This window comes from Armigeres subalbatus, chromosome 1 (genome assembly GCF_024139115.2).
Source record: "Armigeres subalbatus isolate Guangzhou_Male chromosome 1, GZ_Asu_2, whole genome shotgun sequence".
NCBI lineage: Eukaryota > Metazoa > Arthropoda > Insecta > Diptera > Culicidae > Armigeres > Armigeres subalbatus.
The window spans coordinates 284,530,621-284,544,905 of record NC_085139.1 but is presented as its reverse complement, the minus strand read 5'-3'; the positions used below and the strand labels follow the sequence as shown (position 1 = coordinate 284,544,905).

Below are 14,285 nucleotides of genomic sequence, written 5' to 3'. Positions count from 1 at the left end.
CCTCCTTCCAAGAGGCTCAGAGCCTCCTTCCAAGAGGCTCAGAAGCCTCCTTCAAGAGGCTCAGAAGCCTCCTTCCAAGAGGCTCAGAAGCCTCCTTCCAAGAGGCTCAGAGCCTCCTTCCAAGAGGCTCAGAAGCCTCCTTCCAAGAGGCTCAGAGCCTCCTTCCAAGAGGCTCAAGCCTCCTTCCAAGAGGCTCAGGAAGCCTCCTTCCAAGAGGCCTGGAAGCCTCCTTCCAAGAGGCCTGGAAGCCTCCTTCCAAGAGGCCTGGAAGCCTCCTTCCAAAAGGCTCAGAAGCCTCCTTCCAAGATGCTCAGGAAGCCTCCTTCCAAGAGGCCAGGAAGCCTCCTTCCAAGAGGCTCAGAAGCCTCCTTCCAAGAGGCTCAAGCCTCCTTCCAAGAGGCCTGGAAGCCACCTTCCAAGAGGCCTGGAAGCCTCCTTCCAAGAGGCTCAAGCCTCCTTCCAAGAGGCTCGGGAAGCCTCCTTCCAAGAGGCCTCAAAGCCTCCTTCCAAGAGGCCTGGAAGCCTCCTTTCAAGAGGCTCAGGCCTCCTTCAAGAGGCTCAAGCCTCCTTTCAAGAGGCTCAGAAGCCTCCTTTCAAGAGGCTCAGAAGCCTCCTTTCAAGAGGCTCAGAAGCCTCCTTCCAAGAGGCTCAGGCCTCCTTCCAAGAGGCCTCAGAAGCCTCCTTCCAAGAGGCTCAGAAGCCTCCTTCCAAGAGGCTCAGGCCTCCTTCCAAGAGGGGCTCAGGAAGCCTCCTTCCAAGAGGCTCAGGCCTCCTTCCAAGAGGCTCAGGCCTCCTTCCAAGAGGCTCAGAAGCCTCCTTCCAAGAGGCTCAGAAGCCTCCTTCCAAGAGGCTCGGAAGCCTCCTTCCAAGAGGCCTGGAAGCCTCCTTCCAAGAGGCTCTCAGAAGCCTCCTTCCAAGAGGCTCAGGCCTCCTTCCAAGAGGCTCAGAAGCCTCCTTCCAAGAGGCTCAGGCCTCCTTCCAAGAGGCTCAAGCCTCCTTCCAAGAGGCTCAAGCCTCCTTTCAAGAGGCTCAGAAGCCTCCTTCCAAGAGGCTCAGAAGCCTTCTTCCAAGAGGCTCGGAAGCCTCCTTCCAAGAGGCTCGGAAGCTTCCTTCCAAGAGGCTCGGAAGCCTCCTTTCAAGAGGTTTGGAAGCCTCCTTTCAAGAGGCTCGGAACCCTCCTTTCAAGAGGCTCGAAATTCTCATTTCAAGAGGCTCGAAAGCCTCCTTCCAAGAGGCTCGGAAGCATCCTTCCAAGAGGCTCGGAAGCATCCTTCCAAGAGGCTCGGAAGCATCCTTCCAAGAGGCTCGGAAGCCTCCGTTTAAGAGGATCGGAAGCATCCTTTCAAGAGGATCGGAAATTTTCTTTCAAGAGGATCGGAAGCCTCCTTCCCAGAGGCTCAGAGCCTCCTTCCCAGAGGCCTGGAAGCCTCCTTCCCAGAGGCCTCGAGCCTCCTTCCAAGAGGCTCAGAGCCTCCTTCCAATAGGCCTGGAAGCCTCCTTTCAAGAGGCTCAGAAGCCTCCTTTCAAGAGGCTCAAGCCTCCTTTCAAGAGGCCTGAAAGCCTCCTTTCAAGAGGCTCAGAAGCCTCCTTTCAAGAGGCTCAGAAGCCTCCTTTCAAGAGGCCTGGAAGCCTCCTTTCAAGAGGCTCAGGAAGCCTCCTTTCAAGAGGCTCTCAAGCCTCCTTTCAAGAGGCTCAGAGCCTCCTTTCAAGAGGCTCAAAAGCCTCCTTTCAAGAGGCTCGGAAGCCTCCTTTCAAGAGGCTCGGAAGCCTCCTTTCAAGAGGCTCGGAAGCCTCCTTCCAAGATGCTCGGAAGCCTCCTTCCAAGAGGCTCGGAAGCCTCCTTTCAAGAGGCTCGGAAACCGCCTTTCCTTGGCTTGAAACTTGGCATGAAACAGGCTTGTTGTCTTTTTTAGCTCATTTTGCAAAAATATATACCGTATTCAATGAAACTTACAGAATCAATGTATACCTAACTGATTGTTCACTAGTTTAATCTTTGCGAAACGATAGCTGTTGTGCTTTTAGTGTGTATCAATTTCATCGTGGACACCTTTTTGTTTAATGTTCGGTAACGTACTGTGTCAAAGGATTGTCTTGTGGGCAAACACGAGTTTCAGTACAAGCATAGAATTATTCGCTACTTACAAATGGAAACATGTCTGCAAGAACACTTCATTTGTTTGTCTATTAAAAGCGAATAAAACGTGGTACATTGTTTTGCGAATTCAACTCCATCAATTAGAAGGTAATCACTTGAAAGTTTGTTAGTTTGCTTTTGCGTTCGATGCTAGCTGCGCCATGAAGCAGTGTTGGTCGACATTTCAGGCAATGTTCTTTTAGTACAATACGATTGTTCTGTTTCTTATTCGGAAAACAGACAGTCATTTCTTCATTGATTGAGCATTTGTAGATAGTTTAGCAAGGTTTGGCCCTCACTGTGTGTCGATTGTTTCTGTCATTGACATGCCTTCCAAATCATATAACTCATCAGACAAGACGTCGCCACTTAACAACCATAACAATCGACAATTACCTAGATATATGGGCAGAGTCAGAATCCGTTTTTAACGATGAAAGTTTCGATAAAGGTAAATGCTTCTGAATTGCACAAGTGTCCTAATCAAGTACTTCCTTGCTCGGTGGCTTCACCACATGTTTGGTTTGTACCAACGGAAATTCAATGGCACTCAATCATCATAGGAGACTTGAAGTTTAGGTTTTTAATTTGTGTTTCGAGTGCTGGTTTTTGCTCATCGACTGCTATACGTAGGGAGGGTTTGTACAAGTTTGAAGTTTATTTACAGTAGGGCCAATCAAACGATATTTCTATTAAACCCTACAGACACCAACAGTTTGTACATTTTGTTGTAAAACGGCGGAGTTGTCGGGAATTCAGCTGCAAACAAATCTCCTTAATTGTATAGTAATTGAACTATTATGATTGATTTTTAGAAATGCCCGTATCCAAGTTTTCGTCAATAATAGATTAATCGATACCCCTGATAAATATTCAAATTGGGAATAAAACAAGCTACAAAAGCTTCAAACCCCCTCTCAGAACAATCGACGGATAACATATTATTTGCATTTTCATTTCCACGTCATGATACTGCCTGTCACGTGTCACGCAGCATATTCGTCGTCGCTTGTGACATGCCAGCGCGGCACACGATAACTAACATATATTTCCCATTTGACCTGTCGGTGGTGCTTCCTTCCGGATGATGGCCGGCTCGCCATATGGGATAATGATGCGATAGACCTTGTATTAGTCATTCTACGAAAACTTGGGGCTACCCTCTCTGCCGGCTGGAAACTAATCTAAATTTCAATTCCAGCTGCGTGGCTTGCAATGTATGTTCGATACCGATAGTGTGTGCCCTCTTCGACGCCTCTTTACTATGTAGGTCAAATTCCTAGTGGGAGGGTGCAGAACACTCAGAAATAAAGTAATAAATCTTATCTAATTGTTCAATGGTAGAATAAAATTGTCCAATAAATACAAAACACTCTTAATAACCTCATCCATCTAGAGGAACTGCAAAAAAAGTAATCTTTTATTACTATGTCTGAAACTCGATTATGCAAACGCATAACATGTGATAGATTTAGTTCGGAAAAGGTATTGGAGGGTAACCGCTCCCTTTGGTGGGGTTTGATCCCACGAAACCAGTACGCTAGACAGGTGCTTTCCCTACTAAGCTACGAAGGACCTCCGTCGTCCTCCGCAGCTTAGTGGGTACTGATGCAACCAAATTTCCAGTACCAGGCACTGTAACCGACAAATGGTTACAAAATTGTATAATTTAGTAGAGAGAAAAACAATACAAATATTTAGCGATTTTCACCGCCTTGTTGTGGTTTTTGGAGCGGGTGAAGGTTTTAGAACCCTATTACTCGGTACGGTGCTACCAAGGTGGGCGATATGACAGAACCAGATTAGTTAATGGTAGCGATAACCGTGGTGTGATGTGACAGAACGTCAGCGGAAAGAATAGCGGATAAGCCTTTCCAAGGCCCTTCCGGGTGGACGTGGGGCAGAATGAAAGGGAGCGAACCTCCGGGACGGGAACAGAGAAAACGTGTGGGGACTTGTATCTCAACCGCCGAACGAGAAGGATCGAAAGTATTAAAAGTAATCTTGATCGGAATAGTTAGGTTAAGTGGCTAGTTAGGCACAAGTGGCTAGCCGAAGGGCCAAAAGTGTATTTTTGAGAGGTTTCGTGATCCGGGACCCTTGGACCCAACGCAACCACGCCGAGGTGTCGTGAGCTACGTTAGTCGGTATTGTGCTCTTCTCGTGCCTCTCTCTATCGCGAAGTCGCCGCCGCTCAGCCACCACCACCGAAGCGAAGCCATCTTGGAGTCAATTCCACTCTGCCGCTCTACTTTGTGCAACAACCACTCGCGGTTTGACCATCGTGAGTCCGTCACCAGCAAGGCGAAGCCATCCTGCTTTTTACGCCCCCACGCCGCTCCGGCATGGTCGACGGGAACCTGTATTTCTCGACTGCTGCTACGCCACCGAACGTTTGCTCGATCAAGAAGAAGCCATTGAAAGCTCCGCCGCCAAGCTGTTCGATCGCCCGATACCGGAAATCCCCGATAAGTTGTACCTTCTTTATCACCTGTTCGCTGTGCACCGTGTCGCCGTCTCGCCACCGTTTTGCCCGCTCCGTACACGTCCATGAAGCCACCCGCCGCCCTCGTCAAACGCTCGGCAGCTCGCATCCCCGCAGTGACGACTGCGACCATTCTTGTTCGACGCGAGCTTCTGTAAGACACTGCGAGTGAGTAAATTAATATGTTTTAAGAATAACCCCAACCCATACTTAACACATCTCCCACCCCACACACACATCCTCGAAAAACAACCCTGGGACTCGAATACCAAACGAGGCCTTTTGAGCCCACCTCGCTGATTCCCGAGCAGGAGAAGTTGGCTGAATAATACTTAATTTACCGGTGATGGATCGACTGTAGGTTTAATACTATTTATTGAACAGCTACTCAGTCTTACAATTTTCACAACGAGTTTATTATTTACCCGAAGTTTCAACTCGGGAATTATGTCTTTTTCAAGGGGAAAATATTTCTGTTGTTTGTCGTTTTCCCCTTGAAAAAGACACAATTCCCGTGTCGAAACGTCGGGTAAATAATAAACTCGTTGTGAAAATTGTAAGACTGAGTAGCCGTTCAATAGATAGAGATAATACTTAATTCTGTTATTGGTACCACACTCTGTTATGAACTAGCCCTGCATAAGAGGTAAAATACCAAAGGAATAATACCAAAAACTAATATGCACAATACTTAAGCCATAACAAACTCAGTTATTAAATTGAATTTCAATATCAAATGCATAACCAATTATTATTCGTTTGGTATTGAAATACCTAAGCATGGTATGCCTCAAGTATTCTGCATATAAGTTTTTGGTATTTTACCTCTTTATGCAAGGCTAAATCATACCAATTTCTGTTATCGAGGTCGTCGCTCCTGCTCGGGTTGCCGTTGGTCAGACCAGCAGTATGAGGGCTTAACCGATTCCCCTTCTGGGTATCGGAGAAGATTCCTCGAGGGCTAAGAGTAGTCGTACCAGTAAAAACCCAGATTAATTCACCTACAGTGAGATTTTGACCCTTCCTTAGTTCTAAAGATTTTTTTTACAGACTCCAGTATTTGAAACGAGATAAAACTACTCAGCTTCCCACAGCGATTTACCGTGAAAGTGACAAAATAATTGCCTACCCGAAAACGGATTCCATGGATTGAGTGACAACTCAACGAATGATAACGCACTGTACTTCATGCTGCCTATTTATAAGGCGCTCGTCGGATTGAATAGCAATTGTGACATGGTTTGTAACTATCGTAACGTTGGTTGCATTTCCAGAGACCTCGATATTGATTAATCCAGAACTAACTAAATCGGTCATTGATCTGAGCGAAACTCAATAGCGTTCAATAATAACATATATTTCGCCTTATTAATTTTATTTATTCAGACTTAGGCCGAAGTGGCCTATGCGGTATATTGTCGGCGTAGCACCAACTTAGAATTCGGAAGTCGGGACTAACAAACTAATTGATGCGTTGTTTAGCGCATCTTTAGGCGAATCCAGCGCACTACTTCCGAAGTTGGTATCTGGAGAAAAATCCAACTTCGGTATAACAAGCGTTCTAACTTTATTCCGGATAGACAATATAAGAGTCTTCTCCATTCGGCTCGGTTCATGGCTATACGGGAAGATCCATAAAGTACGTCACGCAAAAATCGGTGATTTTCGACCCCCTCCCCTTCGTCACACTTTTGTAATAAACCTCTAAAATTTTGTATGGATCGTCACGCTGCTCTGAACCCCCTCCCCCAGAGGCGTGACGTACTTTGTGGACAGCCCCTACATGGCTACACAGCCACGCAGTCTACGGAGGGTCCGCAAGTCATCTTCCACCTGATTGATCCACCTTGCCCGCTGCGCACCTTGCCTTCTTGTGTCCGTCGGATCGTTGTCGAGAATCTGGCTACGTGCCCGGCCCACCGCAGTCGTCCGATTTTCGCGGAGTGAACGATGGATGGTTCTCCCAGCAGCTCAAGCAACTCGTGCTTCATTCGCCTCCTCCACGTACCGTCCGCCATCTGCACCCCACCGAGGATGGTACGCAGCACTTTCGAAAACTCCAAGTGCGCGTTGGTCCTCCACGAGCATCGTCCAGGTCTCGTGTCCGTAGACGACTACCGGTCTAATGAGCGTTTTGTAGATTGTCAGTTTGGTACGGCGGGGAACTCTATTCGATCGGAGTGTTTTGCGGAGTCCAAAGTACGTACGATTTCCAGCCACTATGCGTCTCCGAATTTCTCTGCTGGTATCAGTACACAAATTCTTCTACCACTTTGATTTCGTCACCACCGATGCAAACTCTAGGTGGGTGGCTCACATTGTCTTCTCTTGAACCCCTTCCTATCACGTACTTCGTTTTCGACGTGTTGATGACTAGTCCGATCCGCTTGGCTTCCCTCTTCAGTCTGATGTAGGCTTCCTTCATCTTCTCAGTTATGTGCCATAATATCTATGTCGCCGGCGAATCCAAATAGCTGAACGGACTTATTGAAAATTGTACCAGTCGTGTTAATCCCTGCTCTTCGTATTACCCCCTTCAAAGCGATGTTGAATAGCAGATACGAAAGATCATCACCTTGCCGTAACCCTCTGTGCGTTTCGAAGGGACTCGAGAATGCCCCTGAAATGAAACTCGAATCACGCACATCACCCGATCCATCGTCGCTTTGATCAACCGTGTCAGTTTATCCGGAAATCCGTGTTCGTGCATCAGCTGCCATAGCTGCTCCCGATCGATTGTATCATATGCGGCTTTGAAGTCGATGAATAAATGATGTGTGGGCACGTTGTATTCGCGGCATTTCTTTAGTACTTTCCGAATGGCGAACACCTGGTCCGTATCGGAGCGCTCGCCCATAAAACCCGCCTGGTACTGTCCCACGAACTCTCTTGCAATTGGTGTTAGTCGGCGGCATAAAATTTAGGAGAGTACCTTGTAGGCGGCGTTCAGCAATGTGATTGCGCGGTAGTTGCTACAATTCAGCTAATCGCCCTTTGTGTAGATGGGACACACGACACCTTCCATCCATTCCTGCGGCAAAACTTCCTCCACCCAAATCTTGGTAATGACCCAGTGCAGCGTTCTAGCCAGTGCGTCACCACCGCACTATGGGGAAAAGCGTGGCCATTAAAAATTTATATACCATATCTCCAATTTGTCTAATTTATATACCATATGAAAGTTTATACTCTAGATAAGAGAATCGGAAAATATTGAAGCGCTGTGTTTATTCAGTCAAAAGATATAGGGTGGCGAAGTGGAAAAAGTTAGTGAAACTGAAAAATCATTCCTTACTTTGGTTTGTATGTTAGGAAGTCAATTTTTCTCCAAATATAAAGTTTTATATACCATTTCAAAGCATAGAACTTAAAGTTTTTGATTGTTTGGTTTATTTTACACGCAAAGATTAATATCAAAAAGTTGGCGTTAGAATATAAGTTAGTTATAGTTAGAATAAAAACTTTAATTAGCATAATTCTTTGCTATAAAATGGTCCCGCAAACCTAGTGTCCCCAAATGTCCCTCATCTGTAAATGGGAGATTGACATATAATCCTAGTATTACATTTTAGTGAGTAATTTGCTTGCGTATATTTGGGCTTTTACGAGAACGCTGAAATCAAGGTTTTCTTGAAAATTGTGGTTTTCATTATCTATACCTCCACTGAGGAAAATTGACGTACGATGTTCAATAAAACGCCTTATGGAAATTTGCCACAAGGAATCGGTATGAATTTCAATATGTTGCCTTATGAATGATGATTTTCATTTTAAAAAAAAGTGAAGTGCGGCAGACTGGGTTCGAACCATAGACGTCGGGATCGGGAGGCCGGTATGTATACCACACGCCCATCGACGCTTGGGTATTCGAGAAGGAAACTGCGTATAAGAAGCACTGTTGATGGAATAATCAGTCGAATATTCATAAGGCGTCAGTTATGAATTTCGATAGTTCAGTTCGCTGAGTGTCGTAATGATTAGAAAATGAACAACATATCACTAGAAAAATGATTGTTAGCTATTTTATGCATGCTGTATTGGAAACAAACAAAAAAATCAGTTCAATCAAAGTTAATTGCCTATTTCCGGGATTAAACCACCCGACTTGGACGTTAATTTACAATGTTATGAAAACTCATATGTGAATATGTACGTTATGTGGAAGATATGTAACGGTAGCCGACACACTGAGTAAAATTGTAAATAAAATTATTTAAATAAATGTTTATGATCTTAAAATATAGTTTGCACAATCTCACATGGAATAGCCAAGAGCAGCATAAAACTTAAGAATAGCGCTAGATTCAAGCTCCATACCACGCCTACGCATAGGCCATCGGTTTACATGACACCTGAACCACTATTAGCCGTTAACCCTCTCGCGAGAACAAATTGAATGCCCGCGATCGAGGATTAGCCGAAGATCAAGTTCGGAGGAAAACCTTGGGGACGGGGGATAAGAACAAGGAAGCCCGGCTTAGCGAATACTGGTGGGAGCGAGAAGTCGAAAACCAGAAGACGAATAAGAAATCCGCCTCGGGACTCATTGCCGAAAAGTTGACGATTTCCCGGGCTATTTAATCTGAGGGCTCAAAGATTTTTGAAAGTTTTCCCGTGATCCGCGTTAATTCGAGAGTGAGTTTTTAAAAGATAGTAGATAGCTCAGTGAAGTAACAGTCTTTGAGTTTTGCAGGATTAGCCACTTTTCCACGTGCCGAATATCGTGTGAGACTAGTGTACCAGTGTACTAGTGTGTTAGCTAAGAAAGGTATTAAAGTCGTGCTAAGATAGGTTGCGTGCTCTTCTAACCCTTTTGTTCGAACAGCCGTTCGTCGGCTTTATGTGTCTAATCTACAGTACACCAACGATCGCAGTGAATTCCGTCAGGCAAATCGCCGGCCTGCAACCAACCGAGGCCGAAGGGGCTGCGCCGTCAACATCGCGCCCATTCTCCGTAGAAAGCGAGCATCCGTAAGTGATCCACCGTCGAACAAGCCATCGCCAAAAACTCGTTTCCACACCATCTCGCCAATCGACCGACAGGACCGAATAAGTCGTTTCGACCACCACGTGATCGGAAGCCGGTTGCCAAAAACCGAATCTTTGCCCTGGTAGGTGAGTTAATCGCCGCGTGGCGCTGATTTTTTCCCACGCCGGTGAACAATAGCGTTCCCACGCTATAGCAAGTGGATTATCCCAGTCGGCAAACAATAGACGCCAAGCCAAGCTGGTGAACAAAGGATCGCTTCACCGGGCCAACAATGCCGCCGCGCCGGCGATAGAATGCAGCGAACAAGTGAGTAAAGCGAACGACAAAATAATCCATGTGCACATGACGACAGATCTATAGATAATAAGTAATATCAGGGAATAGAGCACGCACGCAGATAGAAGGCTATCTGACATTTATCATCTTTCTCTTGCACGCGCACAGACGGGATAGGGTTTGTTTTCATACGGAAACGCTTCCGAAGCGTTTCCGTATGGAAACAAATCCTATCCTTCACGTTCGCATGCAAGAGAAAGATGATTAAACGTCAGATAACCTTAAAGGGTCGAGTCTAGGCCTAATGAGGAATAGAGAAAACAAATAAAACTGGATTGTAAAATCATCTCGTGGTCAGTTATGTAATCCCCTTTCTACCCCCCACAGCATTCTCTTGACTGGTGATTCTTCCGTCGAGCTATTTACTTGAACTGAACGCAACCGATTAATGAATTGGGTATTGAATGAGTAGTCCCACACTTTCAGGCCGGTGTCGCCATCTGGGTAAGAGTGGCAAAACTTCCGATGATGATAATTTAAACTTTTATGGGAAAGTTCAGCTTCGAGGTGTTGCGTTAGGGTCGAGAGAGTGATGTTCGTCTCAGGTTTCTGAATTCTGGTAAGTCGGACGCTAGGAAAGTGGGCCGGTAGAATTGTTTTTTGAACCTTTTCTCTAAAGGCTTTTCAATGGGCTTACTTCGGCGAGTCTCAGACCGGGCAACAATAAAACGCGAGCGGGAAGTCCTTTAACAAGGTGGCGCATAAGCTTCTTGCTTTTATAAAAACAATTTTGCTGAAACACAGTAGCGTATTATATCGGGATTTAATGTCCGGTCCCGAACAGCTCTGTTCGTGTGACTATATCTGGCGCCCAACTACAGTTCGTACCTAAGAACGCTTGAATAAATTATAGAATATTTGAATTTTTATGGAGGAGTCTAAGTAATATTAAAATTAATACGGTTTTTTTCGGAATATGTTCTTATGAATTAGGGGGGATGACGGCTTTGGCAGGTTTTGTTCTATTATTGTCAGGGGAGTTTTTTATGACTGATTTTGCTCAAATTTGGCATATCAAAGAATATTGTGGCCAAATTTCATAAAATTCGGTCGACAAAAACCCCCTGCCAATAATAGAACAAAACCTGCCAAAGCCGTCTGTTCCCCTAGATGTTAAGTTTTGTTTTTTTCTGGAGTACACATTTCTGGCTTATGAGATTTTTGAAATATTTTTTTGGATATTCTAGGTAGTACACTATATATTTTTTTGTAATAATTTCCTATATTTTTGTATATATTTATATCTAGTTTTTTTTTCACTAATATTTTTGGTTTCCCGGATAAAAAATATCATTGAAAAATCATAAATTTTACTGTTACGTCACCATTTAGTACATATTAGTTACCATTGAACGTAATGGAAATGTGACAATACAATTGCATAAGAATTTATGGTTTTGCACGATAAAACGAATGGTAAATGGGACTTTTACAATAAAAAATAGGGGTTGTTATGTATCTTTACAATAAAAAATTTGAAAATTTTTCATACAAAATTTAGAGCAAAACAATTGATTTTACGGTTCTTCAATGGGACGATTTCTAGGGCCGAAACAATAGAAAACATTGTGTTTTAAATGTTTTTCCTTATTTTTTTTTATTGTTTCACCATTCAATTCCAATAGGGTTTAGAATAACTTTCACTCCAAAAATACTATACAAACACAATAAAATTTAGTGTTTTACAATTTATTTCATTAACATAGAAAAAAATCACATTTCTTGTGGGATGCAAAAAAAAAGTTTTCTTCTTTACAAAACACCATTATAATTTGTAATATTGAATTGATATTACAAAGTGTGATGATATTTTGTAATGATAAAAATCTTTTTTTGTATCTCACAAGAAATGTAGATTTTTTCTTGTTAATGAAATATATTGTGAAACAAAATATATTGTAAATTAAATATAAATTTAAAATAAATTTAATAATCTAATCAGCGTTTTGTAGATAGTTGTTTGTTATGGCGCAAATTATATTTAATCGGAGCGGTCCAAAGTGTGTGCGATTTCCTGCTATGATGCGTCTTTGAATCTCATGTACTTATGCTGCCGGTGTTAAATTGACTCCACCGAAAAGGCTGGAAGATCTAATAAATAGCGCGCTGGAATAGAGAAGAAAAATTTAAAAATTAAAACGTATGAACATGTGGAAAGCAAATCTAAATGAATGGTATAACGTATTAATGAATCCATTCATTCCATTGGGTAACTTCATGCTGCGGTTTATGCATAAACGTTAGCGCCTGGTCGCTGGCAATGGCAGACCAGCCACTGCTTGTGTTTAATAAAATAATGTGTCAATATGGAAAATTTACCTTGAAATAGCGGCAACGATCGGATCCAGGATCGGCACCAAAATTGATTATGCTCCGAAGGCACTAGCCGTCGATATCGCGCCGGCAACGGATGCACCGAACGCAGGTGGGCTTGGGGCATCAAATATCGGTGCTAGACTAGTTCTCTGATGTTAAATTTAGTTGTGGGCATCCAGTTCAGCCGTCATAACTAAACTCGATTCTGTGCGAAGATTTCATCCTCCGGTTTGGAACCTTTGGGCAATTTGAAATGAGGGTCGCTGGAATCAACACCCAGCTCTCAAGATGTTGGATCGAGCCTTAAGGGAGAAATTTTTTTGGCGGAGCGATCCGAACCATCCGAATCCGAATCACGAAGACTTGATTTCGGTTATCTGCAAGTGAACTACAGGGAATTGGCCCGATCGGTTGTATACGCTAGTGTGTCTGAAGTATCTTGTCATGATACTTTGCCAATCGATAGACCGTCCTCCGGCTCTGAGCATCTGAGCATCTCTGAAACGCCAAGAAGAATTTATTAAGTAAATTGCATATATAACAAACTGATTTAAAAAAAATGTTTATAGCGAATTAAATTGCGAAATAATTTGATTCGTAAACCATTGTAAATAAAAGACTTACTGAGGATCAATCCGCCAGAATCCATTCGAATGTAGATTACCGCTGCTTCTGAAGATAGTCCTACTATTTAACAGCAGTAAAATTGGCTTTTGCTGGTCATTCCTTGTGGCAGACTGGTAACCAATCCACTTCTGTTGTTGCTCGGACCTTCTAGGTGTGTCGATTCCACCACCGGGCTTGCCTGGCCGAACAGCGAAGCCTGAGCCACTGGTTGGCCAAATCCAGCCAACTTTGCTGCCCCGGAAGATGATTTGTTGTTGTTTTCAAACAGCAAGGTGATCGAGCTTTGAACAGTGACTTGCTATGTTGGCAACTGAAAATGAATTAAGTTAAAAATTAGAGCTTGAAAATTCCTATGATTTGCGACCAGCGCACGCCGTCTACGGCATACGCCATCCCGTATTGCGATTGTTATTAAGGTTCCCCCAAACGCACGCGACGCAACCGACGCAACAGCTCTTCACTTGGCGACTGCAATTCTATCGCCGTTGGTATGGAAGCTTAAATGAAACGTCGCAGCGATGAAATCGTCTATAGGTTTGGAGGAGCCTTTACAAGGGTTAAACTAGTTCTTCGCGCAAAACTTACCAGTTTTATGTACAGCAGTAATATCTGCCTCCTTCCAAACATAGCTGCTCATATGTACTTGTCGGACACCAGATAGACGCACAGCTAAATGTCTAAACATCAAGCACAACTTTTCTTTCTTACCTATCTAACAAAAGTGAACAAAACGGGGTTTTTATTATAACGGGACAATCACATGCGACAATACACCTCTATTTTATTGATTTTAGATCTTAATATTTAGTGGATTTTAAATATTTTGTAAAAACCATTTAATCAAGAAATAAATATAAACAAGAAAGAAAATAAAACACCGTTCAAAACGATAGTGTTGCCAGAATAATTTGAATTAATTTGAACGAAATGTTGAAATGTGTTGAAGGGTGGCAATGTGCTGTAGAAGTGGGTGATCATTTCAAGACTTGTAATATTTAAAATCAATTTATAAAAAAATTTCAACTATTGTAGTTTTATTGTTTTCAATTGTTATTTTATCATTATAATAAATCAATAGAATATTCTTAAATTGTATTTTTTGAACTCAAGGCAAGATTATATCATTAACAAGTCAGGAAAAATGCATCGTTTGTTTCGTTTTTGATGCGCAAAACAAAACACAAGAAACAATAAATATATTATAAAATGTATTGTTAACGTTTAAAATTATTGTGATTTTTAAGTAAGTACAATAAAGGTTCTCTGCAACCGTGGAATTCTACATTAAAGGCACCATAGATTGTATTGTTTGACATACAACCTATGGTATTTTAATGGGTTAAGCCATACAAGGTACTGTAAATTTTTATCCGGGTTCATATTCTTTATTATTC

General features: G+C 43.1%; 1 long non-coding RNA gene across 1 annotated transcript; it reads right to left on the bottom strand.

The window, feature by feature from the left end:
- Positions 1-11,822: 11,822 nt before the first annotated feature.
- Positions 11,823-13,219, bottom strand: LOC134215163 (uncharacterized). The gene is made up of 3 exons (XR_009980053.1): positions 12,889-13,219; positions 12,268-12,762; positions 11,823-12,054 (listed from the first exon to the last, which is right to left on the bottom strand). It is a non-coding gene; the product is annotated as an uncharacterized LOC134215163 (long non-coding RNA).
- Positions 13,220-14,285: the final 1,066 nt, after the last annotated feature.